General features: G+C 51.8%; 1 pseudogene; it reads left to right on the forward strand.

Annotated features, from left to right (window-relative positions):
* The first annotated feature begins 16,068 nt into the window (after nt 1-16,068).
* LOC127490816 (U4 spliceosomal RNA) lies at nt 16,069-16,181 on the forward strand (annotated as a pseudogene).
* Nucleotides 16,182-25,239: the final 9,058 nt, after the last annotated feature.

A 25,239-nucleotide genomic window follows, 5' to 3' on the forward strand; every position in this document is an offset into this window, starting at 1 on the left:
CCAGACACTTGGGCCATCCTCCGCTGCTTTCCCGGGCACGTTAGCAGGGAGCTGGATCGGAAGTGCAGCAGCCGGACCTGAACCAACACTTTCAAGCGGCAGCTTAACCTGCTGCACCACAACATTGGTCTCTAGTGAAAATATCTTTAAAACTAATGCAAGAGGAGAAGAGTAGGGAGGAAAAGTACCCCGTAGTGTAGGTTGTCAAAGGAAGACAGCAGTAGGGTAACTCCTGGTGTTGCTTCTGCCCTCGCACAAGAAGCACTGAATTCACGGAGGTTCTGTGTTTGGGCCAAGTGGGAGGAATTCATGGAAAGATTGTATCAGAAACCAAGACTCGGTAGGATCTGCTTTATACACAGAAGCAGACAAACAGAGCTCTCCCATCCACTGGCTCATTCGCCAAACGCTCACGACCGCCGAGACTGGCCCAGGCTGTGGCTGGGAGTTTGCAACTCAATCCGGGTGTCCTATGTGCGTGGTGGGAACTCAGTTACTGAAGTCATCGCCTGCTGCCCCCCAGAGCCCGCACTGAGGGAAGCTGGAGCCAGGAGCCGGACCCAGGGAGTTGCGGAGCCTGGGTCGTACCTGCCGGGCTCAAGCCCCGGGATGTACTTTTTGAGGAGAGCACGTGCTGATTCCCTTGGTTTGAGTCCCCCACCTTTCGCTGGCGTGGGGCCTACGCCTGTGCTTGGTGAATGTGCAGTAAGCCACATGGCCGCTCGGACGAGGGCTTCCGCCTTCCTCCCTCTGCTGGTGCTGAGTCACTGCTCGAGATCACCCAGGCGCTCTCCTTTCCAGGAAATTCCCGAACCACGGCCGCTGGGCTAAGAGGCTTGGAGCCGCCTGAGCACCACAGTGGCAGCACTTCTCCACGGGGGAGACCCTGAGGACATCTGGCAATGTCTGGAGACACTTCTGACTGTCATGGCGCGAGGATGACTGGAGGGTGTCCCGCTGGACTCGAGTGGACAGAGGCCGGGGGTGCCCTGAGCGTCCCACAGTGCCCGGCCCAGCCACCCCTGCCGCAGTTATTTGGTCTGGAACATCAGTGGTGCCACGGTGGACAGGGCCTCCTCCGAGGTGTGAAGTGATCTCTTTGTGTCCCACTGAGACCCAAGCTCAACCCCAGGCGGGAGCCCGGGCTTCAGCCTCTCACCCTGCACCGTGCACACCCACACACTCATGCATACGGCTGCATACACCGTGAATCCATGTCTCTACTGCATTTCCATCCATTTGTCCACCTGCTGGGTGTGAGACGCAGTGCTTAGCTGGAGATGCACAGAGCTAAGCTTCCTGCTCTCAGACCGTTTTACAGTCAAGCACAGGAGAGGGTCGTGGATGCTCCCGAGTGTTCCCGAGACAGATGAAGACAGGCTCAGAACAGAGGCTTTCTGAGAACTGGTTATTAGGTGGAGCCAAATAACGGTGCCGACATTTGACATTTTTGCCTGGGGGGGTAATCAATTTTGTATGGTTCACCCCAAAATGTGCTTTAACTTAAATGCTTTGGTGCGGGTTGGGGGTGATCAGACCCAGAAGAGGAGACATAGATCTTGCCTTCTGCACTGTGTGGTCCCCCCTAAAAGCAAGGACCACACTCTTTCCTTCTTTGTACCCCCTGCCCACCCTCCCATCCCTCAATCCTGCTTCCTGGAAGAGAGTTTTGCGTGTAGAAGGCATTGGTAGATTTTTTTTTTTTTTTTATTTATTTGAAAGGCAGAGTTACAGAGAGAGAGAACAAGAGAGAGAGGGGGAGAGAGAGAGATCTTCCATCTGCAAATGGCTGGGCCAGGCTGAAGTCAGGAGGCAGGAACTCCATCTGGGTCTCCCACGTTGGGTGCAGAGGCCCAAGCACTCAGGCCATCTGCTGCTGCTTTCCCGGACTCATTAGCCGGGAGCTGGATCGGAAGCAGAGCAGTCAGGACTTGAACCGATGCTCACGCAGAATGTTGGTGTCGAAGGCACCAGCCCTGCATTGGTAGATTTTGTTGAGGTCAGGCAGCCATCCGGTGTGGTGGCTTCACCCCCATTACTCCATATGAACCCTGGAGAACAGTGCTGGAGACCCCGTAGACGATGTTTCCCTGGTGGCCATAGTCCACCGGTAGCGCCCAGAGCCACAGCCTGCCAGAGGAGCCATCGTGGAAACGGTCAGGAGCTTGGAGCCCAGAGCATAGCTGGTGGCCATGTGTGTGGCCAGCCCCCCCACCCAGGGCAATGGGTAAAGCAGCCCCGCACCTGCCCGGGGCCAGAGCCCGCATTGGGCAGCAGATGGAGGAGGGCAGACACTTCACAGCTGGACTCTGAGGTTGGCTGGACGGACGACTCCTGCGTTCAGTGGCCGGTAAACTAGACAACTGAGCTGCTCGGAGGGCTGGACTCCGCTGAGCCTGATAAGGTCTGGCTCCAGATGTCCACCTGGCCTCTTGAAAATTGCCTGGGAGCTGTTTGCTCATGGCCGGTGGTGTGTGTGTGTGGCCTCTGCTGAGGGTGGAATCTGGTCACCGCCCCTCAGCTCCTCCTGCGAGTCCGGGCAGGGGCTGGAGGCTTCAGGCCAAGAGGAAGATAAACCCAGGCTAGTCCCGCCGGCCTTCCCCCCAGCTCCAGCTGGGCATCCTGCAGGCCACTGGTGAGCCCTGCGCTGACAGAGACACTGGAGCAAGGAGACCTGAGTCCGGCTCGCAGCCCTGGAGAGCGGATGCAGCTCCTGTCCCTAAGAAGTGGCCATGACCCCAAGGACATCCGTGCACGTGGTGACTGCCAAAGTCGGAATGCTGTCCTGGCTGGGCCTGGTCTTCAGATAATGGAACTGAGGGTTGTTTTAAACAAAGGAAGACTTCAGACTGTGGATACAGGATTTCTTCAGCCATTCCACGTGCATACACTTTTTGCTCTAATACGCTCCATAGGGAAAAGCTTTGTGAAAATCTGACCTGCCCAGTGGGGCTTCCACCATCTCCCCAGGGAAGAGTGATTCGAGCTTGGAAGCCTCCTGTTTGGAGGCCAGAACTGTTATTGTGTTCTTGCTGACCTTCCGATTTTATTTTTTAAAGATTGATTGATTGATTTTATTTGAGAGGTAGAGTTACAGATAGACAGAGGGAGAGACAGAGAGAGGTCTTGCATCCGCTGGCTCACTCTCCAAATGCCGCAACTGCCAGAGCTGGGCTGATCTGAAGCCAGGAGCCAGGAGCCAGGAGCTTCTTCTGAGTCTCCCACGTGGGTGCAGGGGCCCAGGGACTTGGGCCATCTTCCACTGCTTTCCCGGGCCACAGCAGAGACTGGATGTGAAGAAGAGCGGCTGGGACTGGAACCAGTGCCCTTATGGGATGCTGGTGCCTCAGGTGGAGGCTTAGCCCACCGTGCCACAGCACCGGCCCTGCAGGCCTCCGGATGTTAAAGCGCAATTGCTCTGTGAGGTGGGCCCTTCTCAATGTGCTTGCTTTGTAGTTCTTTCTGCGGAATATGCCATTGACAGAGTTTGGTACTATTTGGTTGTCATCAGGGGGGGGGATCTGATTTATGTGAAATTGAATTAAATCACAAATAAGGACAAATTTGCTTTAATTTGTGCTCTCGGACAGAGAGAAACATTCTTTGTTAGAGCCAGCATAAATATTAACTCTTTTTTAAAAATTTTTTTTAAATATTTATTTTATTTATTTGAAAGGCAGAGCTACAGAGAGAGGAGAGATAGAGAGACCTTCTATCCGCTGGTTCACTTCCCAAATGGCTGCAATGGCTGGGGCTGGGCCAGGCTGACCCTAGGAGCCTGGAACTCCACGCAGGTCTCCCACCTGCGTGGCAGGGGCCCAAGTACTTGGGGCCATTTCCTGTTACTTTCCCGGATGCATCAGCAGAGAGCTGGGTGGGAAGTGGAGCAGCCGGGACTCAAAGCAGAGCTTGTTTGTGTCGCCAGCTTCACAGGCATCGGCTTAAACTGCTGCACCACAGCGCCAGCCCCCATTTTCACCTTTTTACAAAATTTTTATTTATCTTTTTTTTTTTTTTTTTTGACAGGCAGAGTGGACAGTGAGAGAGAGAGAGACAGAAAAGAGAAAGGTCTTCCTTTACTGTTGGTTCACCCTCCAATGGCCGCTAGGGCCGGCACGTTGCGGCCGGCGCACTGTGCTGATCCGAAGGCAGGAGCCAGGTGCTTCTCCTGGTCTCCCATGCAGGTGCAGGGCCCAAGCACTTGGGCCATCCTCCACTGCACTCCCTGGCCACAGCAGAGAGCTGGCCTGGAAGAGGGGCCACCGGGACAGAATCCGGCGCCCCGACCGGGACTAGAACCTGGTGTGCCGGCGCCGCTAGGCGGAGGATTAGCCTATTGAGCCACGGCGCCGGCCTTATTTATCTTTTTTTAAATCTATTTGAAAAATATAGATAAATAAATAAATAAATAAAAATAAAAATAAAATAAATAAAAATAAAAAATATAGACAAAGAGAGATCTTCTACCTGCTGGTTCAGATGAGATGACAACCAGGGCTGGGCCAGGCTGAAGCCGGAAGCCAGGAACACGGTTTGGGTCCTCAACTCCTTGAGCCCTTGTCTGCTGCCTCCTGGGTTCTGCGTTCCCAGGAAGCTGGAATCAGGAGCTGCGGTCAGACCTTGAACTCAGGCATTCCAAGGTGAGACTTGGGCACGGGCACCTTAACCGCGAGGCCCAACACCTGCCCTGCAGCTTCATTTTTATTGGAAATTATTTATTTATTTATTTTGGAGTTTTGTTTTTAGCCATTGTGTTAAAGTCTCCAGGTTTTCAGGACAGGGCTTCGGTCTGACTGCTCGCGTTCTCTGCCCTGCGAGAGTCTGCAAATGTTGAATGCTCTGTGTTCCCAGCACCGTTTCTATTTTCATCTTAAAAAAAAAAAGCCAGCGTTATAACAATATATATAAAAGTGATACGAGTCCATCCGTAGTTTGATAAGGGAAGTATACCTGGTGGCTCGTAAGGTTGCTCTAGCCTGAGCAGCGTCTCACAGGTAAAGAGACTGTTGCTGTTTTAATCTCTGACTTATCTGCGCTGGAGGCTCCTGGGAATCCTGTTTAATCAGGTCCGCTGTTAGTTGTGAACAGTATTTGAAGATTTTTCTCCAAAGGCGTCAGGGACCATCACAGCGGACTGCTGGAGGTGGCTTAGACCAATTCCCAGGAGTCAGCTGTGGGCATCTCTTCCCAGCTCTGAGCTCAGGGTGTCCTGACTTTAGCCCTGGCGTGCTGGTTACACTAGCAAATGCTACAAGCCAGCCCCGCCCCCCCCCCCTTTTTTTGTTTCCTGGAGACTTGGTTTTTAAATATCTGCTACCCACCTTCTCCTCCTCCTCCTGGGTAGTTGTCTCAACTCTCATTCAATTATAGTTTATGTTCCCTGTGTCACAATGTATTTTAAGTGATTTATTTATTTGAAAGGCAGAGAGACAGACAGAAATCATACATCCACTGGTTCACTTCCCAAATGACTCAATAGCTGGGGCTGGGCTACGCTGAAGCCAGGAGTCTGAACCTCAATTCGGTCTCCCATGTGAGGGGGAGGGACCAAGCACTCGAGCCATCACCTGCTGCCTCCAAGGGTGAGTATCAGCAGGAGGCTGCATCCGAAGTCGAGCCAGAACTTAAATCCAGAGACCCTGATATGGGATGTAGGTGTCCCAAGATTTATTTATTTATTTGAAAGGCAGAGTTACAGAGAGAGAGAGAGAGGGAGAGAGAGAGAGAGAGAGAGAGAGAGAGAGAGAGAGAGAGGACTTCCATACACTGGTTCACTCCCCTAGATGGCCACAATGGCCGGAGGAGGGCCTATCTGAAACCAGGAGGTTCTTCCAGGTCTCCCACACAGGTGCAGAGGCCCAAGCACTTGGGCCATCTTCTGCTGCTTTCCCAGGCCATCAGCAGGGAGCTGGATCGAAAGTGGAGCAGCCAGGACTTGAACCTACACCCATATAGGATGCCGGCACTGCCGATGGCAGCTTTACCTGCTATGTCACAGCGCTGGCCCTTCAAACAGCATCTTAATGACTACATCAAATAAAAAGATTTATTTATTTACTTGACAGGCAGAGGGACAGAGAAGAGGAATAGTTATTTATTTAAAAGTAGCAGCACTGATTTTATTCGTCTCAACTGTATGATCCCTTGGCACAAAGCTCAGAGGTTGTCAAGTCTCTCCTGGAGGAAACAGATGGGTTTTAGAGGTAGAAGAGCTGAATTTGAAGCTGATTCTACTTTGAACTGGTACTTGAATGAATCATTCAAACTCTCTGAGCCTGGATTTCCTAATTTGTGAAACAGGAAAAATAATCTATGCCTCCCAGGGCTGTGATGAGGATCTAAGAAGACCACGTAGGTGGGGCGTGTGGTGACTACAGCACTGCTCTTCTGTATCAGATCTGAGAATCATCCAGTGGAGAAGGACGTTACAGGTCGGGTTCAAGGAGCTCCCCAGCGGAGCCAATCCCGTGGAGCTCCCAGGGCACCTGCCCGGCTCACCCACAGAAGCTCCCTCAGGAATCCATCCTGAGCCGGTTCTTGTCCATCTCCCTCTCGGCTGCATTTCCAGGCCCCGCCACGCACGCACCATCCCATCGCACACTGGGACCACCGCAAGGGGCTCTCGCGCAGCTCCGTTCTCCGTGCTCCCGGACCAGGCTCTTCACAGCAGTCAGAGTCATCTGTCGTAAAACAAAGCAACTGGTTTGATTTGAGGTGGCTCCTCTGCGGACTGGCATTTTCAACCACCTGGAGGGACGGGCTTCTGGGCTGACTCTCTGTGGGACAAGAGAGACTCTGAAGATCTTAAAATTCTCGGGGTGTAGCAAGTAAAGCAAGTAAAGCGGCTGCCTCCAGTGTTAGCATCCCATACGGATGCCAGTTCTAGTCCCGGCTGCTCCACTTCCCATCCAGCTCTCTGCTGTGGCCTGGGAAAACAGTAGAAGATGGCCCAAGTCCTTGGTCCCTGTACCCACATGGGAGACCTGGAAGAAGCTCCTGGCTCCTGGCTTTGGATCGGCGCAGCTCCGGCTGTTGCAGCCAATTGGGAAGTAAACCAGTGGATGGAAGACCTCTCTCTCTCTGCTTCTCCTTCTCTCTCTGTGTAACTCTGACTTTCAAATGAGTGAACAAATCTTAAAGAGAAACTCTCAAAGATAGGATCATAAAGAATTGTGAGGGGAGGGGGAGGAGGGTGATGTTGCAATGCTGGAATCAGGTGTCAGAGTTCTGGTTTGAGTCCTGGCTGCTCTCCTTCCAAACCTGCTCCCTGTTAACGCACCAAGGAAGGCAACAGAAGACGGCCCAAGTCCTTGGGCCCCTGCCGCCCGTGTGGGAGACCCGGATGGAATTACAGGTCTCGACTTTGTCCTGGAACCATTTGGTGCTGGAATCAGTGAGTGGAAGATTCTCTTCCTCTCCCTCTCTCCCTGTCATTCTGCCTTTCAAACAAAATAAATAAACAGATAAATTTATTTAGAAAAAAGAGTAATATCCAATAGACCCAAATGCAAGTAATATTGCGAAAGCAGAAACAGAGGCTGGGGGCCCCTTTTTTTCTGAGATTTTTCCTATCTGGTGAACTCACTGATGCACATCAGTGTGGGGTGATATTCAACATGATGTCAACAAAATCAAACCTGGGTTGCATCTGGCCTCAGACGTTACACAGGCCGGGGGTGGGCAGATGCGGGTGAATGGCTGTGGCTGGTGCTCCCTGGGGGCCCTCGCTGTCTGTTAATTCCATCGCACCCTTTGCTACTGACTCAGAGACACCCCACCCCGACCCCAACCTGGGCTCCCAGCCTACTGCTTAAGGAGGTGTCAGCTAACCAGTGAGAGGGACGTCAGCGGACTTAAATGTTTTCTTAGTTCTCTGTTTTCCCTTCCCTGGTGTCCGAGTCGTTTCTCCATTTTTCAACAAGGCATCCAACCCCCGAGAGCTCGCGGCTGCTCTTCACTTCTCGGGAAGTGCAGATGTCGTCCGTGAGGGCGCATCCTCTGCTGGGCAGAGCGCACCTGCTGGGAGCTGCAGCAGGAAGGCGGCACCCATGTTGACCCAAGGGCCCCCGGCTTCCACAGGGGTTCCATGTGTGCGCACCAGCTTCCTAGAGGGCGTGGCTTGTTCCCGGACAAAGGAAGAACAAAACCTCCAAGAAGGAAATAGTGGCGATCTCAGGGACACAGTGGTACAGTTCAGACGGTTGGGATTTGGGCGTTAGGGTGAAAGATGTCTAAAACTGAGGCCAGCCTGCCACTTTCTAATTGTGACCTCTGCCAAAATATTTAAGCCTTAATTTCTTCATCTATAAACTAAAGATACTCTTGATTGAACCACAAAAAATTACTTTTGTGTAATTATCATCAAATTATTTGCCAAGGAGTGTCAGTTTCATATGGGCACAACTTTTTTTTTTTTTTTTTTTTAAGATTTATTTATTTGAAAGGCAGTGTTACAGAGAGGCAGAGGCAGAGGCAGAGAGAGAGAGAGGTCTTCCATCTGATGGTTCACTTTCCAGTTGGCCGCAATGGTGGTAGCTGTGCCGATCCAAAGCCAGGAGCCAGGAGCTGCCTCCAGGTCTCCCACGTGGGTGCAGGGGTCCAAGGACTTGTTTCATCTTCTGCTTTTCCAGGCATAGCAGAGAGCTGGATCGGAAGAGGAGCAGCCGGGACTTGAACCGTTGCCCACATGGGATGCCGGCACTGCAGGTGGTGGCTTTACCCGCTACACCACAGCGCCGGCCCCATGGGCACAACCTAACAACAGGACCTGCCTCATGGGGTTGCTGACGACGAAATGAGCTCATCTGGGGCAAGGGCAGAGCACGCACGCTCTTTGAGGAGTGTGCGGGTAGAGAACTGAGGGAGGCAGAAGGAGGGGAGAGTGCATCGTCTCCAAGCCGGGAGTGTGCGGGGTGGTGTTCCTGGGACAGTGGGGAGACCCGGGTGGCTGCAGCCTGAGACGCCCAGGGAGGGAGGTGGCTCAGGATTAGGTCGCAAGGGCCAGGCGGGCCAGTGTGAGGTCTGTGTGTGTGCGGGTGACTCAGTGGTGAAAACCAGAGTGAGTATTCATTACAGATGATGTTCTGGGCATCAATCAATGAAGTCGAGGAAGCTGGGGATACGAGGGTATGGAGGTACGTGAGATGAGGAGAAGGAGCAGTGACTCTGAAGGAAATGGGCTTCGGGGGGAAGAGCCTTATATTACACTGATATGATATGATATTATATATGATATGATATGATTTCACATGTATTATATTACATATTGCATCAAGGAGGGACCCTGGGGGCTTGTCAGGTTAGGGACTGTCCCTCCGGCTCTGGGATGAAGAGGTGGATTCCGGTGGTTGGCTCACCATCATCATGCACCGAGGGCAAGCCAGTTAGTTGTTCAGAGTGGTGTCAAAGTAGTGAACTTCGCGTAGGTAGCAGTTTGCACCAGGCTCTGGTCTCAGCCCTACCAGCTACTAACCGTGTGACACTGAGCGAGCTGCTTAACCATCTGAGCCTAAGTTTTGCCTTAGGCTTTCGTAAAATGGTGGTGATCTATCCTACCTCATGGAGATGCACGAGGATTAAATAACACGTAAAAACACTCAATAATTGTTATTGTTTTGGTTTGATTTATTTGAAAGGCAGAGAGCCACATTCAGACAGAGAGCTCCCTTTTGCTAGCTCACTTCCCCAAATGCATGCAAGAGCCCGGGCTGGGCCAGGCTGGAGCCAGGAGCCTGGAACTCAGTGTCTCCCACGTGGGTGTCAAGGCCAGGAGGACTGGAGCCATCACCTGCTGCCTCCCAGGATGCACACTGGGAGGAAGCTGCTGTAGGAGCAGAGCCGGGATTGGCGCTCTGCTCTGGGATTTGGGCATCCCAGGCAGTGTCTTAACCACTGTGTCAAATGCCCACCTACACCATAGGAAATTTAGCACAAGGAGGAAAACATCGCCCACAACCCTGCCACCTTCATCCTGTCACTCCTGTCACTCTAGTTGCCATCACAGTGTTCCAACAATTGTTTAAGCTCCTTTTCTAGGTTGTCAGGAGCGTTTTTAGGCTGTGCAGAGTCTTCACAACCATGACCTTCACTAGCAATGTAACAGGAATGTACTTTGCGTAGAATGAACAGATTGGCTCCAAGGGAGGTAAAGTTAACCTTTTTTTTTTTTTTTTTTGGTCAAGAAAATACTGACCTATTTGAGGATCTCTGAACCTGAAGCCATCTGCCAGCCTACCCAACTTTTAAGCATCGCTTCTCCCCGAATCCTTCACGGCCATGCTCTTCCTGCCTGTCCCATTGTGAGAGTTTCCGACCTGACACTTCAAAGTGCGCATGTGGGCGGGCATAGGAGGTGGAATGAGGGAGACAGGGACAAGACACAGGCCATGGCAATGGCCCGGACGTCTAGATCAGTGGTTCTCACCTGGGTGTGGCTTCACCCACCTGCCGTGTAGACACTGGGCAATGTCTGGAGACAGTGTTGGAGACAGAGTGGGCTGGGTGGGATGTTGCTGGTATCTAGTAGGTAAAGGCGACCAAACACCCTAATAATGCACAGAATGGTCCTGCAACAAAGAATTATCCCATCCAAATCCCCAGTAGTGTAAGGTTGGGAAACCTGCTGTAGACGCCAGTGGAATTTCATGTAAAATGGTAATGGATGAGCACCCTAAGTTTTGTTTCCTGACCTTGTTTCATTTGGGAAGGATTCTGGGAATTTTGCTAAGGGTGATGGGAATGAATTATAATAGGTTTGAGATACCTGAGGGGCTGCCTTTGTGGCCTAGCGGGTTGCCTGTGGTGCCAGCATCCCATACAGGTTGGAATCTCAGCTATTCTACTTCCAATCTAACTTCCTAATGTGCATCCTGGGAGGCAGTAAATGATGGCCCAAGTGCTTGGGTCCCTGCACCCACATGGGAGACCCTGAGGAAGTTCCTGGCTCCTGGCTCAGGCCTGGCCCAGCCCTGGCCATTGCAGCCATTTAGGGAGTGACCTCTTGGATGGAAGATGTGTGTGTGTGTGTGTGTGTGTGTGTGTCCCTCTCTCTATAACTCTGCTTTTCAAATAAACAATTTTTTAAAAAAGAAAAATACCTGGGATGCAGCACAAGACAGGAGAAAGCAGAGGTTAAGCATGGAGACTTTGGGGTTTGCAAGAGTCAAGCTGAAATCCTGGCCCATTGAGTAAGCAATCCAGGGCCTGCAGCGTGGGATGGGGAGCGCACACCACAGCGAGTGCGGTGGGCTCAGCCACTGGTGGAAACATGGGGAGAGTGACGAACGGCGGCGTTGGCTGCTACTGGGCCAGAGCTCAGGTTCGCAGTGTTTGCACTGCCCCAGCTTCTGTATTCAGCTGCAACCCGTCAACCCTTATTTCAGGAAAAATAGGTTTTAACTGAGCTTTGTGATCTGGGCTTTAGAGGCCCAGGCAATATATAAAAGCTACCTGACCCACATACATTGCACAGTGTGAACTCTTTGGGTGAGTGGCAACTAATTGAAATCTCTATTTTTCCCCGGTGATTATTTTCTTTTAAATAACTTATTGTGGTGGTGGCGGTTCAGTTGGGAAACTCTTTCATTTTTCTCCCTGACATTCTTGGTTGGTTATTTTGATCTATTGAGAATTTAAGAGTGGACCAAGTGGAGGCAACAGTTACTGGACACCTTGAGTGGCATTGTGGCACAATGGATTAAACCATTTGGGATGCCTGCATCTGATATAAGGTGCCTGGTTCGAGACCTGGCTACTCTGTGCTTCCAATCTACCTTCCTGCTAACCCACGTCGGAGACAGCAGATGATGGCCCTGGTGCTTAGGTTCCTGCCACGCACATGGGAGACCCAAATGGAGTTCCTGGCTCTTTGCCTCAGCCTGGCCCAGGCCTGACCGTTGCAGGCACCTGGGGAGGTGTGTTAGCAGGAAGCTGGAATCCGAACCAGAAGCCAGGAATCCACCAAGACTCTCATATAGTAGGGTCTTGGCATCCCAAGCGGTGTCTTAAGCACTGGGTCAGCTCCCTACCCTGACGGCTTGTTCTGGAGCGTTTGAGAACCTGAGAGGACCCTGGACTACCCCTCCCGGGAAGCACGGAGGGCTTTGGGGGGAGAGCGCAGCCTGAGACCCGGTGGAGAGAGGAAGGCCTGCAGGACACCCTGGCTCAGGGGCAGCTGCTGGAGGCGGACGGCGGTGGAACGGGCAGGGATTCTGGCTTCCAGAGAAGAAAGAGGAGAAAGGGGATCAGCAGTGTGAGAGTTACCCCAGGTACAGGACAAGCACGGGTGTGGGACGCCAAGGCCAGGGAGGAGACGCAGGAATCTGGCAGTGTCCGCTGAGGGAAAGGTGTCCCAAGCAGGGTGCCGGCAGCTGGTTGCCGGAGCCGTCGTGTCCTCACCCTGGCTCCTGCTCTCAGCACCCCCCCCCACACACACACACACACTCTCAGGAGGTTCTGTGTGGTCCTGGGAGATCCTGGGAGCGGAGGTCGTAGACAGGAAAGCCATATTTTCCTCCTGGGTCTGTGCTGTGGAGCCACGTGGCACGGCCCCTGGGGTAGCGGGGAGCCCTCCCGAGTGGCGTCTGCCTTCATGATTTTGATCTAGCACATTTCATTGCCTCTTTGTGAGCCGTTTCTATTCTCGCCCAAACCTGAGCAGACAACTGAAAGGCAATCATCTGCTTGACTTCTATAAATAGTACAGGAAGGGAGGGGGAGAGGGTTAGACTGCAAACCATGGTGGGAACGGGGCTACGGGCAAAGTGAGACAATGAGGGGGCCACAGAAGGGACCAAGGGGAAGCAAACAGTAAGGAAGACAAGGATCCTCAGTTCGGCCTTGGAAGATGAAGCAGGGTCAGAACCAGGGGCTAAGACTCTTCCCGGGGCTGGTGTTGCGGCTCAATGGGTTAAGCCACTGCCTGCCACCCCAAGATCCCATATAGGCACCTGTTAGAGTCCTGAGTTTCAGCTGCTCCAATTCCAATCGCTCTCTCTGTTGTGTGTCCTGGGAAGACAGTAAAAGATGGCCCCGGTGCTTGGGCCCCTGACACCCACCTGGGAAACCTGGAAGGAGTTCTTAGCTCCCAGCTCCAGCCCAGTCCTGCCCCAGTCATCGCAAGAATTTCATTTGTGGAGTGAACCAGTGAATGGAGGGGGAGCTCTCTCTCTCTCTTTCTCTGGTCCCCTCTACCTCTTAAATAAAGAAACAAGTAACCAAAGAACAGAAATGCATTTCTCCCAGTTCTGAGACGGGGACAGCCAATCCTGTGCAGAGGGGCCGTGCTGTGTCGACAGTGTGAAGGCAGAAGCCGGCCGAACTCCGCTGTTTGCCGCGCTGCAGGCAGTGGCTTAACCCGTTATGCCACAGCACCAGCGCTTAGGTCCTCGGTTTTTTCCGTTTTCTTCCAGGGCAGGCTTCAAGCAGCAGCTCTGGCTCGTGTTCCTGGAGGGATTCAGGCAAACACAGAGGGCCACTCGGGGATGTTGCAGAGGGACTTGAACTGCTGGTTGCGGTTGGAGCTGGAAAACCCTAGGGAGCTTTTCCAACCCTGTGTCCTCCCAACCTCCTAACTTAAACACAACGTGAGGCAATACAGCGCGTGATAAATGCTGCTCGCTATCATAGCGGCTAGGGTGGGCCAGGCCAGGGTTTTCATGGGAAAGCCGTCTAAATCTAAACCTAGTGGCTGGAGCAGGCAGTTGGTGCAGCAGCTAAGTGGCCACTGAGACACCCACATCCCATATTGGAGTGCCTGGTTCGAGTCCCAGCTCTTCTGCTTTTGATGCAGCTTCCTGCTACTGCGCACCCAGGGAGACAACAGGTGATCTCTCAAGGGCTTGGCTTCATGCCACCCACGTGGGAGACCTAGGTGGAGCTCCTGGCTCCTGGCTTCGGCCTGGCCCAGCCCTGGCTATGTTGGGCCACTGGTTCTGGGCGCAGCAGCTTCTCCAGCCTCCTGTGCTGTTCCCTGCAGCGCTTGCACACATGGGCTTGGCCCCAGGCTCCTGGCTGGGGCAGAGGAGAGGGGAGGAGGGGGCTCTGTGTCCTTACCACAGAGACCCGCTGTTTTGAGGCCACAGTTAGAGGAGGAACCGCAGTCCCTGTTAGTCTGGTGCAAGCCCCTTCAACTGGACACTTGAACTTGAGAAATAGGCCCTTCCAGGCCAGACTGGAGGCCTTTTCCTGCTCGCCCCCCCCCCCCCATCTGTTTATGCAGAGACCCAATAAACAGCTTCGCCACCAGGGAAGGTTCTGGAGTAAATTGGAAATTCTTTGTCAGAGGCCTGACTTGATTGGGAACAACTCCGGATGACTAATTATGACTTCGAGGGGAATTCACTGCGCGGCTGCCACCTTGCAAAAGGGACTCCTCGCGTGTAAACTGGGCCATCTCACAGCTTTGAGTCTCATGATTTAATTAGCTCCGTAGACAGACGTTATCGAAGCCAGTGCAGCGTATCCAATAAACAGCGCTGCACCCACCGCGTGGAGCCGTCTCGAGGCGGGCGGGTGAGTAGTGGCATCTTGCACCACTGTGGGGGAGCTGTGTGGTGCGCAGGGGCTCCCCAGGGCTGCCCCCACAAAACCCTCTTAGAATCTCGCCCAGAACCAGCTTTTTTCCATTTGATCTGAACTCAGAAAACTCTTTAGTCCAACTCTCAAGATTTGGAATGATAAATTTTTTTCATTTAACACTTTTAGGGCAATTTTTAAATGATTTATTTATTTATTTGAGAGGTAGAATTACAGACAGAGACAGAGAGAGATCGAGATCTTTCATCTACTCCCCAAATGGCTGCAACAGCCAGGACTGGACCAGGCCAAAGCCAGAAGCGAGGAGCTTCTTCCGGGTCTCCCATGTGGGTGCAGGGGCCTAAGCACTTGGGCCATCCTCTGCTGCTTCCCCAGGCACATTAGCAGGGAGCTGGATCAAAAGTGGAGCAGCCGGGACTCGAACTGACACCCACATGGGATGCTGGCATCACAGGCAGTGGCTTCACCTGCCTCGCCACAGTGTCGGCCCTTTTTCAGGTCAATTTTCAAGCACACATAAATGTAGAGATAAGGACATTGACACTCCCCTACTCAGCACCCAGCTTCACTGCTGCCGGCATTTGCTCTGCTGTTTTCATTTGGTTCCTCCCACCCACCCACCCAGTGATTCTGTCCTGATTGCTGGTTTGCTTTCACTGGAGTGTGAGATTCCGTGAGGACCTACCATTTTACCTGTAAACACTTCAGGGTTTATCTCTAGCCAATGAGTACTTTAATAAAACCAGAACACGATGCTGCTAGTTCCACTTAACATTTCCAAGAACTTCTTAATGTCATCTAATATCCTTTTATCCTGTCTGGGTTCAGTCTTCCCAAGCTGTCTCAAAAAATGACTTTAATGATTGCTTTATCTGAATAGGATCCGAATAAGTGCTACATGTCACATTTATTTCTTTTTTAAAGAATTACTTATTTGAAAAGTAGATCTATGGGGGGAGGGAGGGTAGAGGGAGATCTTCAGTCTGCTTGTTCACTCCAGAACTGTCCGCAATAGCCAGATCTTGGCCTGGAACTCAATCCTGGTCTCCCACATGGGTGTCAGGGGTCCAGGACTTGGGCCATCTCCTGCTGCTCCCAGGCACGTTAGCAGGAAGCTGGCTCAGAAACAGAGCGGCCAGGACCCAGCATATGGGATCCCAGCATGTCGCTTGGCCACTTAGCCCAGTTGCCACAAAGCTGGCCCCCACACATACTATATTTCTTGAATCTCATTAAAGGGCGGGAGTCTGGCTCAGAGGTTAAGACACCACTTGGGACACCCACATGGCATGTGAGAGTGCCATGGTTCAAGTCCTGGCTCGACTCTGACTCCAGCTTCCTACTAATGCAGACCCCGGTAGGCAGCCGGTGATTGGGTTCCTGCCTGGGAGACCCGGATGAAGTCCCGGTTCCTGGCTTCTGCCATTGTGGGCATGTGGGAAGCGAACCCGAGATGGGAGCTCTCTCTGCTTCGCAAGTAAATAAATAGATACATTTAAAAATATTTATGTATTTATTTGAAAGGCAGAATTAAGCTTTGCGCAGTGGCAGTATAGCAGCCAATGAGGTTTATCCAAGGTGCAATTATTGCTAATTGAAAACTTATCCCAATATCCCGCCATGATGGCTTGAAAGGCAGAATTAGAGGGGAAGGGGGAGATCTTACAGCCACTGGTTTATCCCCAGATGGCCACAAGAGCCAGGACTGGGCCAGGGCAAAACCAGGAGCCAGGAGCCAGGAGCCAGGAGCCAGGAGCTTCTTCCAGGTCTCCCATTCGGGTACAGGGTCCCTAGCACTTGGGCCATCTTCCTCTGCTTTCCCAGGCCATTGCAGGGAGCTGTTTTGGAAGTGGAGCAGCAGGGACTTGAACTGCTGCCCCAAGGGAAGCTGGTACGGGATTTGTGACTTTGTCTGCCAGGCTCTCCTGGGAGCTCTGCCGAGTTGTGCTCGCCTGTTTCCTAGGAATGCCCATTTTTGGTGAGAGAGCCCTGGCCATCAGGGCTGCAGAACCAGTGTGGAGTCAGGCACAGTGCTCCACACTGAAGTTCTTAACCATACAAGCGGGCCAGCACTGTGGTGCAGCAGGTTAAAGCCCTGGCCTGAAGTGCCGTCATCCCATATGGGTGCCAGTTCGAGACCCGGCTGCTCCTCTTCTGATCCAGCTCTCTGCTGTGGCCTGGGAAAGCAGTACAAGATGATCTTGGGCCTCTGCACCCACATGGGAGACCTGGAAGAAGCTCCTGGCTCCTGGCTTCGGATCAGCACAGCTCCGGCTATTGTGGCCATTTGGGGAGTGAACCAAAGGATGGAAGACTTCTCTGTGTGTGCCTCTACATCTCTCTGTAACTCTTTCAAATAAATAAAATAAATCTTAAAAAAAAAAAAAAATACAAGCGCACAGCAACGAGTTCATCCAAGGCACAGAATTAACTATGAATGTGCTTTAAACAAATTTAATTATAGATCTGATTGGATTTTATTATTTTTAAAGGTTTTTATTTAGTTTTCATTTTATTTAGAAGGCTGAGAATCAGAGGCCAACAGAAGAGAATCTTCCATCTGCTAGTTCATTCCCCGAGTGCCCAGAGCTGGTCGCTCAATCCAGGTTTCCCTTGTAGGGGGGCAGGACCCCAACTGCTTCAGCCATCCTGCGGCTTCCCAGGGTGGGCATTGGCAGGGAGCGGGCATCAGGAGCTGAGACTTGAACCAGCGTGGGATGTCCTAACCAGTACACCAAATGCTTACCCCACCACGAAGTAGGTGATTGGTGACTCTGAGTAGAACCCACCCCACCAAAAAAACAACAAACAAACAAACAAAAGAAAACTCAGATAATTCCTATTCTCTGTATATTTTGCTCTAGAAATGCATTGCTGTGGTCTAAATGTCTGTCCTAATTCATCTGTTGAAATCCCAACCCCTAAGGTGATGTTGTTAGGAGATGGAGCCACTGGGAGGTGACTGAGTCACCAGGGTGGAGCCCTCCTGACCAGGACCAGTGCCTTTTATGAACGTGACCCCAGAGAGGTGACGCTGAAAAGGTCGACAGTGGGAGGTGGGTCTTCACCAGACACCACCTCTGCCACAGCCTTGATCTTGAACTTCGCAGCGCCCAGAACCATGAGACATAAGCTCTGTTGTCTGAGTGGCTGAAGCTGTGGTGTTTTGATATCACTGCCCAAACAAACTAAGCCACATACGTCCTGCTTTAGGCTAATACCACCGAAAGCCTGGTTCATGGGACACTTAATGGAGTCTCGGCTCTAGCCTATGGGCTTCATAAATGCTCCAAGGAGGGGGGTGGTAAGGAAAGCTGTCCCAAGCGTTCCATCATGGAGCCCCCTTTTCTTTTTTTTTTTTTTTTGACAGGCAGAGTGGACAGTGAGAGAGAGAGACAAAGAGAAAGGTCTTCCTTTGCCGTTGGTTCACCCTCCAATGGCCGCCGCGGCCGGCGCACCGCGCTGATCCGAAGCCAGGAGCCAGGTGCTTTCTTCCTGGTCTCCCATGGGGTGCAGGGCCCAAGCACTTGGGCCATCCTCCACTGCACTCCCTGGCCACAGCAGAGAGCTGGCCTGGAAGAGGGGCAACCGTGACAGAATCCGGTGCCCCGACCGGGACTAGAACCCGGTGTGCCGGCGCCGCAAGGCGGAGGATTAACCTAGTGAGCCATGGCGCTGGCTGGAGCCCCCTTTTCAAGTCCATTTGCTGAAGTTCTGTAGATCTGTTTTCCAGAGACCACCCTTGGGGAAGGCTGGCCAAGGCCAATCTTGGGGTCTGTGTCCCCTTCCTGTCTCCCCAGGGGATGTCATACACTGGTCACTTCAGGGGAGGCCCTCGGAGACAACCCTGATTCCAAGCGTGCTACTGGCAGCCTACAGAGGGCCCAGGATGGGAACAGGAGCCTGACAGAGGCTGGCAAAGGTGAGTGTGTGTGCAGCGCAGGCATCAGGGCCGAATCTCCCCAAAACCTGTCGCCTTCCCAACAGCCCGGAGCCCGATGTTCCAGGACGGTCTGGATTTAATTATTTCAAGTCATCTATTTGGAAGTGACTTTTTCTCTGCTACGTGCCTGAATTTCTGGCTTTTGTCCACGAGATATGAACGTGAATCATTAGAGGCGATCACAAGGGACGGGGCGATCCCTTGTGAATCCTGCAGAATCGCCACCCTGCACGCTCTCCTCCTCCAATAAGGAGCTTTTGTTGTTGACAGTGACCTTCTGTTATGGAAAAAAGCATCAAGAAAAACTAAACAGGCGATGCTTGTTTGCTGTGAGGCCGCAGCCGTGCTGGCACTGCCTTCATGACCTTTGCTGTGTCAGGGTAACATCTGTGTTGCTCTTTGCGCTCCGTGTTTCTTTAAATCATCTCACCTTCTTAAATGCAAAGAGATAGAGTTGAGTGGAAATGTGTGGCCCTTTGTAAGTACACAGCCAATATCACGTGCTATAAACAGGGAAATTTTAAAATTGCAATTTAAATAGCTTGTTAAATTTGAAAGGAATGAATGAAAGCCACAAAAACCAAATAATACCAGCTGAAGATTTTGCAAAAGTGCCTACCTAGAAATCAAGAAGTATGTATGAGGTTCCTTTGTTACACATACTGTTCTGTATTTTTACAATATTTCTCATTGGGAAGAGTGGAGGAGGGCGGGTTAGCCCTAGCTCTCAGAATAACTCAAGCGCCTCCCACTTGGTCCTGACAGTCTCCTCCCCACTTCCGAAGGAGGTCCTCATGCACTTGTCAAGTAAAGAGGGTACCAGGCTGTCATTGCAGCACTGTTTGTACAGCAAAAGTTTGGGGGAAAAAAAAAACTAACAGGTTGGAGACCCCTAAAGTGTCTTATAGGAGAAACGAGGTTAAATCTATTATGACAGACACATCCACGCAATGGAATATGAGACAGGTGACGAATTTGATCGACAATGATGATGGTGGAGGAAGATCTTTATGTATCAACTGAAATGAGCTCCAGAACATACTTTCAAAAAAAAAAAAAGTTAATGTAGAATTATAGATGCATAGAAGCTAAAACAGATAAGAAATAAAATACAACAAATATGCATAGTTGCCCTTATACACATCTAAGAAATCCAGGACACAATTAATTGAAAACACGAGTGGCTTCTGGGGAAGGGACTTGTGTGACTCACGGGAAGACATAGGCGGGAGATTTTTTCATTGCATATATTTTGGCTTTGTAATTTCTGGGTTTTGAACTAATGATGCTGTGGAAGGGAGAGAAGCGACCTTGCAAAGATGACCTAATCCCTGAGCACGTGAGGATGTCGTGTTACCCGACAGGGAGGAATGAAGGTTGTGGAAGCAGGTTGCTAAGCAGCTGGCCTTAAAATAAGGTTATCCTGGGTGGGCCCAGTGTCTTCACAAGGGTCCTTGTAGGTGAAAAGGTGAGACAGGAGAGTCTGGGGCAGAGGCAGAGAGAGAGAGACCGGCAGGTGCTCTGCTGCTAGCTTTGAAGATGGACGGAGGAAGTGACTGAGAGCCGAGAAATGCAGGCATCCCCTAGACGCTGGACAAGGCAGGAAGTGGATTTTTCCCTGGGCTCTCCAGCAAGAACGCAGCTCCCACAGCACCGTGATGTTAGCCGGGTGCGTTCAGGCTCTGACCTCCAGAAACCCAACGTACTAAATCAGTATTGTTTTAAGCCACTGAGCGTATGGTAATTTGTTACAGCAGCAACACGGTATTTGTTTGACTGAATTCAATCTTGTTTTGTTTTTATTTGAGAGGCAGAGAGAGAAGGAAGGACAGACAGACAGACAGAGCTCAAATCTGCTAGCTCATTCCCAAATTGCCTACAATGACCAGGACTAGATGGACCAAAGCTGGGAGCCACCTCCCGCAGGGATGGTAGGAACCCCATTACTTGAGTCGCCATGTGCTGCCTCCCAGGTCTGCACTGGCAGGAGCTGAAACTGGGAGTCTGCTCTGGGAATCGAACCCAAGCGCTCCGATCTGGGATGCAGATGTCTTAACCACTGGGCTGAACGCCCGCCCCGCTATCCCTTCTTTTAAATACACACACATACGTTTTTTATACTTAAAATATGTAGCACAATGATTAAAAGCTTGGCCTTGGGTGCCAGAATTATTTCAATTTTAATCTTGTCTGTCCCAGCTGTGCAACACAGAGGCATGTTGCCTAAGCTTCATCATCTTCAAAATGGAGATAATAACACTTAGTGGGTAATGTTTTCCTCTCAGGGTGTTAGGAGAGTCAGTGAGTTAAAACACATAACTCCCAGCGGTGCCGGTCTGCACTGACTCATTTCACTTTGTTGTGCTGATAGAATGACGGCCTTACCTCGGCAGCCAAGTCAGTGCTTCAGTCCAGGGGGTGTGCTGCTGGACAGAAGTATCCTGTCAATCACTTTGCTTCCTGTGCTCTGATTGTCACTTGCCACATTTCTTTGGCAGCAGGACTGACACGTTGTCAATGAACTTAGCACTTCCAGGATTTGCAATTACAGATGATCCTATGAAATGAGAATCCACTGACTTTTGCATTTTTGTCTCCGAACACGCTACATCCTTGTCCTAACTTTAAATTGTGTTGATAGTTTTTATGTGGTATTCTTTTTTTTTTTTTTTTGACAGGCAGAGTTAGACAGTGAGAGAGAGAGAGACAGAGAGAAAGGTCTTCCTTCCGCTGGTTCACCCCCCAAATGGCCGCTACGGCTGGCACGCTGCGCCGATCCGAAGCCAGGAGCCAGGTGCCTCCTCCTGGTCTCCCAGACAGGTGCAGGGCCCAAGCACTTGGGCCATTCTCCACTGCCTTCCCAGGCCACAGCAGAGAGCTGGACTGGAAGAGGGGCAACCGGGACAGAATTGGCGCCCAAACTGGGACTAGAACCTGGTGTGCCAGCGCCGCAAGGCAGAGGATTAGCCTAGTGAGCCACAGCGCTGGCCTATGTGGTATTCTAAATGCTTTTCAAAATGATGCTTGAAATTGGATATTTATTCCAGAATTGAAGAGTATTTCTTTTTTTTTTTCCAGAAAAAGATTTATTTATTTACTTGAAAGGCATAGTTACAGAGAGGCAGAAAGAGAGAGAGAGAGAGAGAGAGAGAGAGAGAGAGAGAGAGAGAGGTCTTCCATCCACTGGTCCACTCCCTAGATGGCCACAACACACAGAGCTGCATTGATCCGAAGCCAGGAGCCAGGAGCTTCTTCTGGATCTTGGGCATCTTCCACTGCTTTCCCAGGCCATAACAGAGAGCAGAATCATAAGTAGAGCAGCTGAGACTCGAACCAGCGCCCATATGGGATGCTGGCACTGCAGGCGGCGGCTTTACCCACTATGCCACAGCGCCAGCCCAGTGAAGAGCATCTCTAAAAGAGGTGGTTCGTGGTGGCACCGGTTTGCTTTCTTTGCCAGTCCGAGAGTAACAGACTTCAGATTACCCCTGCTTGCGTGTGCGTGTGTGTGTGTGTGTGTGTGTGTGATTCAGTTTGTTGATCTTTCTTTTGCTTGCATCTAATACCTTTGCAACACTAATAGGCAACCCATGAAATTCATTAATTTGTAGTCATGCTTATCCAAAGACAAATGCTTTTGAAAATCACAGTCACCGGAGCTGGCGCTGTGGTGCAGCAGGTTAAAGCCCTGGCCTGAAGCGCTGGCATCCCATATGGGTGCCAGTTCGAGTCCCGACTGCTCCTCTTCCTATCCAGCTCTCTGCTATGGCCTGGGAAAGCAGTAGAAGATGGTCCAAGGCCTTGGGTCCCTGCACCTTCATGGGAGTCCCAGAGGAGGCTCCTGGCTCCTGGCTTTGGATCAGTGCAAATCCGGCCATTGTAGCCATCTGGGGAGTGAATCAGCAGATGGAAGACCTCTCTGTGTCTCTACCTCTCTCTGTAACTCTGTCTTTCAAGTAAATAAAATAAATCTTTAAAAAAAAATCACAATCCCCAGAAATTGGCCTATTTGCCTCACAGTCGTCACGTTTTCCATCTCTGACTCACAAAAGGTTCCACTGAATGTTTACAAACCCAAGCACAGCCCTTAATTCCAGTGCACCATTGTGCCTTCTGCTTCACGCAAACTAAAAGATTGCCAGCTTCCACAAGGGATGGTCTGACGGATCACGGGGAAGACCACTGCATCCATAGGAAGTCAGTATTTGAAAACCCATTCCAGGGGCCGGCGCTGTGGAGTAGCGGGTAAAGCTGCCACCTGCAGTACTGGTATCCCATATGAGTGCCAGTTCGAGTCCCGGCTGCTCCACATCCGATCCAGCTCTCTGTTGTGGCCTAGGAAAGTAGTGGAAGATGGCCCAAATCCCTGCACCCACGTGGGAGACCTGGCTCCTGGCTTCGGATCGGTGCAGCTCCCACCATTGCAGCCAACTGGGGAGTGAACCATCGGATGGAAGACCTCTCTCTCTCTCTCTCTCTCTCTCTGCCTCTCCTCTCTCTGTGTAACTCTGATTTTCAAGTAAAATAAATAAATCTTTAAAAAAAAAGAAAGAAAATCCATTCCAGCAAACTGCTCTATTTCTTTTTTCTCATAGCACTTCCAGCTTTCTCACATGTTATTAGCTTGCTTGTCTTATGTGGGGAGCAACTCGGACTAGACTAAGTTACTGGAATTAAGACTTATTCTATGCATCTGCTCTCCCACAATATGGCGCTGAGAAGGGAGAAGCAGCTTCTACACAGCTGCCTCCAGTTCAACCAATAAACTGTAGGACCTGCTCCTGATTGGAGGAGAGCAGCGTACTCGGCGTGTGGGTAGCAGAGTTGGGATTGGTGGAAGAGGACTATAAAGGAGGAGAGAGACAACATGCACCAGGAACATCTAAGGGGAACATCTATCTGAAGGAACACCTGTGCAGCCCCCGAGAGAGCCGGCCGGCGGTGTGCCGCTCCCCCGCGGAAGTGGGGAAAGTGGCAGGGGGAACCGCCCTTCCACGGAGGTGGAAGGGACGGTAGCCAACCTGGGAAGAACCAGCAGCAAACCCGGGGAGGGCCGAGCAGACAAAAGAACAGCGCAGGGTCCTGTGTCGTTCCTCCACGAAGACGGGGAGCGACATAATGGTGCCGTGACTCGGATATGAAGCCTAGGCAGGGTTTAGTGTCGTTCCTCCACGAAGACGGGGAGCGACAGTCTTAGCCATTTATGGTCTATTAATTCTTCCCTTCCCTACACAGGAATATGAGTTCCATGAGGTAGGGATTTTTGTCTGTTCATATTTAGTGTTGTGTCTCATTGCTGGCACATAGTAGGTGCTCAGTGAACATTTGCAGGGCAAAAGAATGAATGAATCTGTAGTGCAGACACAGGCTGGGCCCCTGAGGGAACCCTATGACCACAATGCAGAGACGGCATCAAGGACCCATACGCTTCTCTCTCTGCTCTGCTGTCCCCGCTTGTTCCCTCTGTGGTGTCAAGGCAGCTGGCAGAGACAGCCCACACCTGTGAGGAACCAGGTCAACGTGGGTCCCGCAGCCCCAGCTGGGCGCAGTGAGAATGTATATTCGCGATAACGCACAGTCAAGAGACTGACTCCAACTAACGGGGATCCCTGCCTCCGACCGCCAGCTGGAGGGGTCGAATCGGCTCTCTGGAAGCAGGCGCTAGGCCCTGTGGGGGCTGGTGCATACCTGCAGAGAGGCGGCGGGGGGGGGGTGCATAGGTAACCACAGAGTCCACGGCAATGCTAGTGACACTTAACGTGTCAGAAGCTTCAGAGGGTCCAAAGGAGAAGGAAATCTCCCGCCGGCCTGATCGTTGGAAGCAACCTTGCAAGAACGTTTTATTGAGCATCTATAAAGGGCATAGCAACCACGAGCGACACAACCAAGAGCCGCCGAGGCCTGAGACGGGAGAACGGGAGGGGGAAAGACGACACCAGATGTTCGAGCCTGAGGTCTGGTGGGAATTTGGTTCTACACAGAGCGAGTCTCAGTTGCGAGCCGAGGTTGGGAATCCACTCGACTCGTCATAGTTCATTGAGTACACAGGACCTCCTGGGTGCCCGGCCCTGGGGCTCAGCCACAAACCCACGAGCTCCCCACTCCGAGGACGCTGCCTATTGGCGGCGGGCGATAGATAATTAAGAAGACATTAGTGGAGCAGGGGCACCCGGACACTCCTCTGCCACTCGTCTGGCTCTGGAACTTTGTTGGAAGCAGCTCTCGCTTGGCCGGGTTTTACATGCGGAATCCACGTGGCCAGCAGTTCTGTCATCTCTCACTGCCTCCTCCCCAGGCGACTTCATCCAAGCCCAGGGTACTCATCTGGGCTGCTACTGCTTTGGAGAGAAGGGCAAGTGAAAGGGGGGAGGGTGGCAGGAAGCTGAGAAGAAAGGAAGGTATGGGAGAAGGTTCTGGAAGCATTGCTCCTAAGATACGGCTCTGTTAATTCCTGTCTAAAATAGGGAAGGTGTTTCTTTTTTTTTTTTTTTTCTTAAGATTTGTTTATTGGCCGGTGCCGCGGCTCACTAGGCTAATCCTCCGCCTTGCGGCGCCGGCACACCGGGTTCTAGTCCCGGTCGGGGCCCCAGATTCTGTCCCGGTGGCCCCTCTTCCAGGCCAGCTCTCTGCTGTAGCCAGGGAGTGCAGTGGAGGATGGCCCAAGTGCTTGGGCCCTGCACCCCATGGGAGACCAGGAGAAGGACCTGGCTCCTGCCATTGGATCAGCGCGGTGCGCCGGCCAGAGCGCGCCGACGGCGGCG

The sequence above is a fragment of the Oryctolagus cuniculus genome, chromosome 6, assembly GCF_051225735.1.
Source record: "Oryctolagus cuniculus isolate XC-2025 breed Fujian yellow rabbit chromosome 6, ASM5122573v1, whole genome shotgun sequence".
Taxonomy (NCBI): domain Eukaryota; kingdom Metazoa; phylum Chordata; class Mammalia; order Lagomorpha; family Leporidae; genus Oryctolagus; species Oryctolagus cuniculus.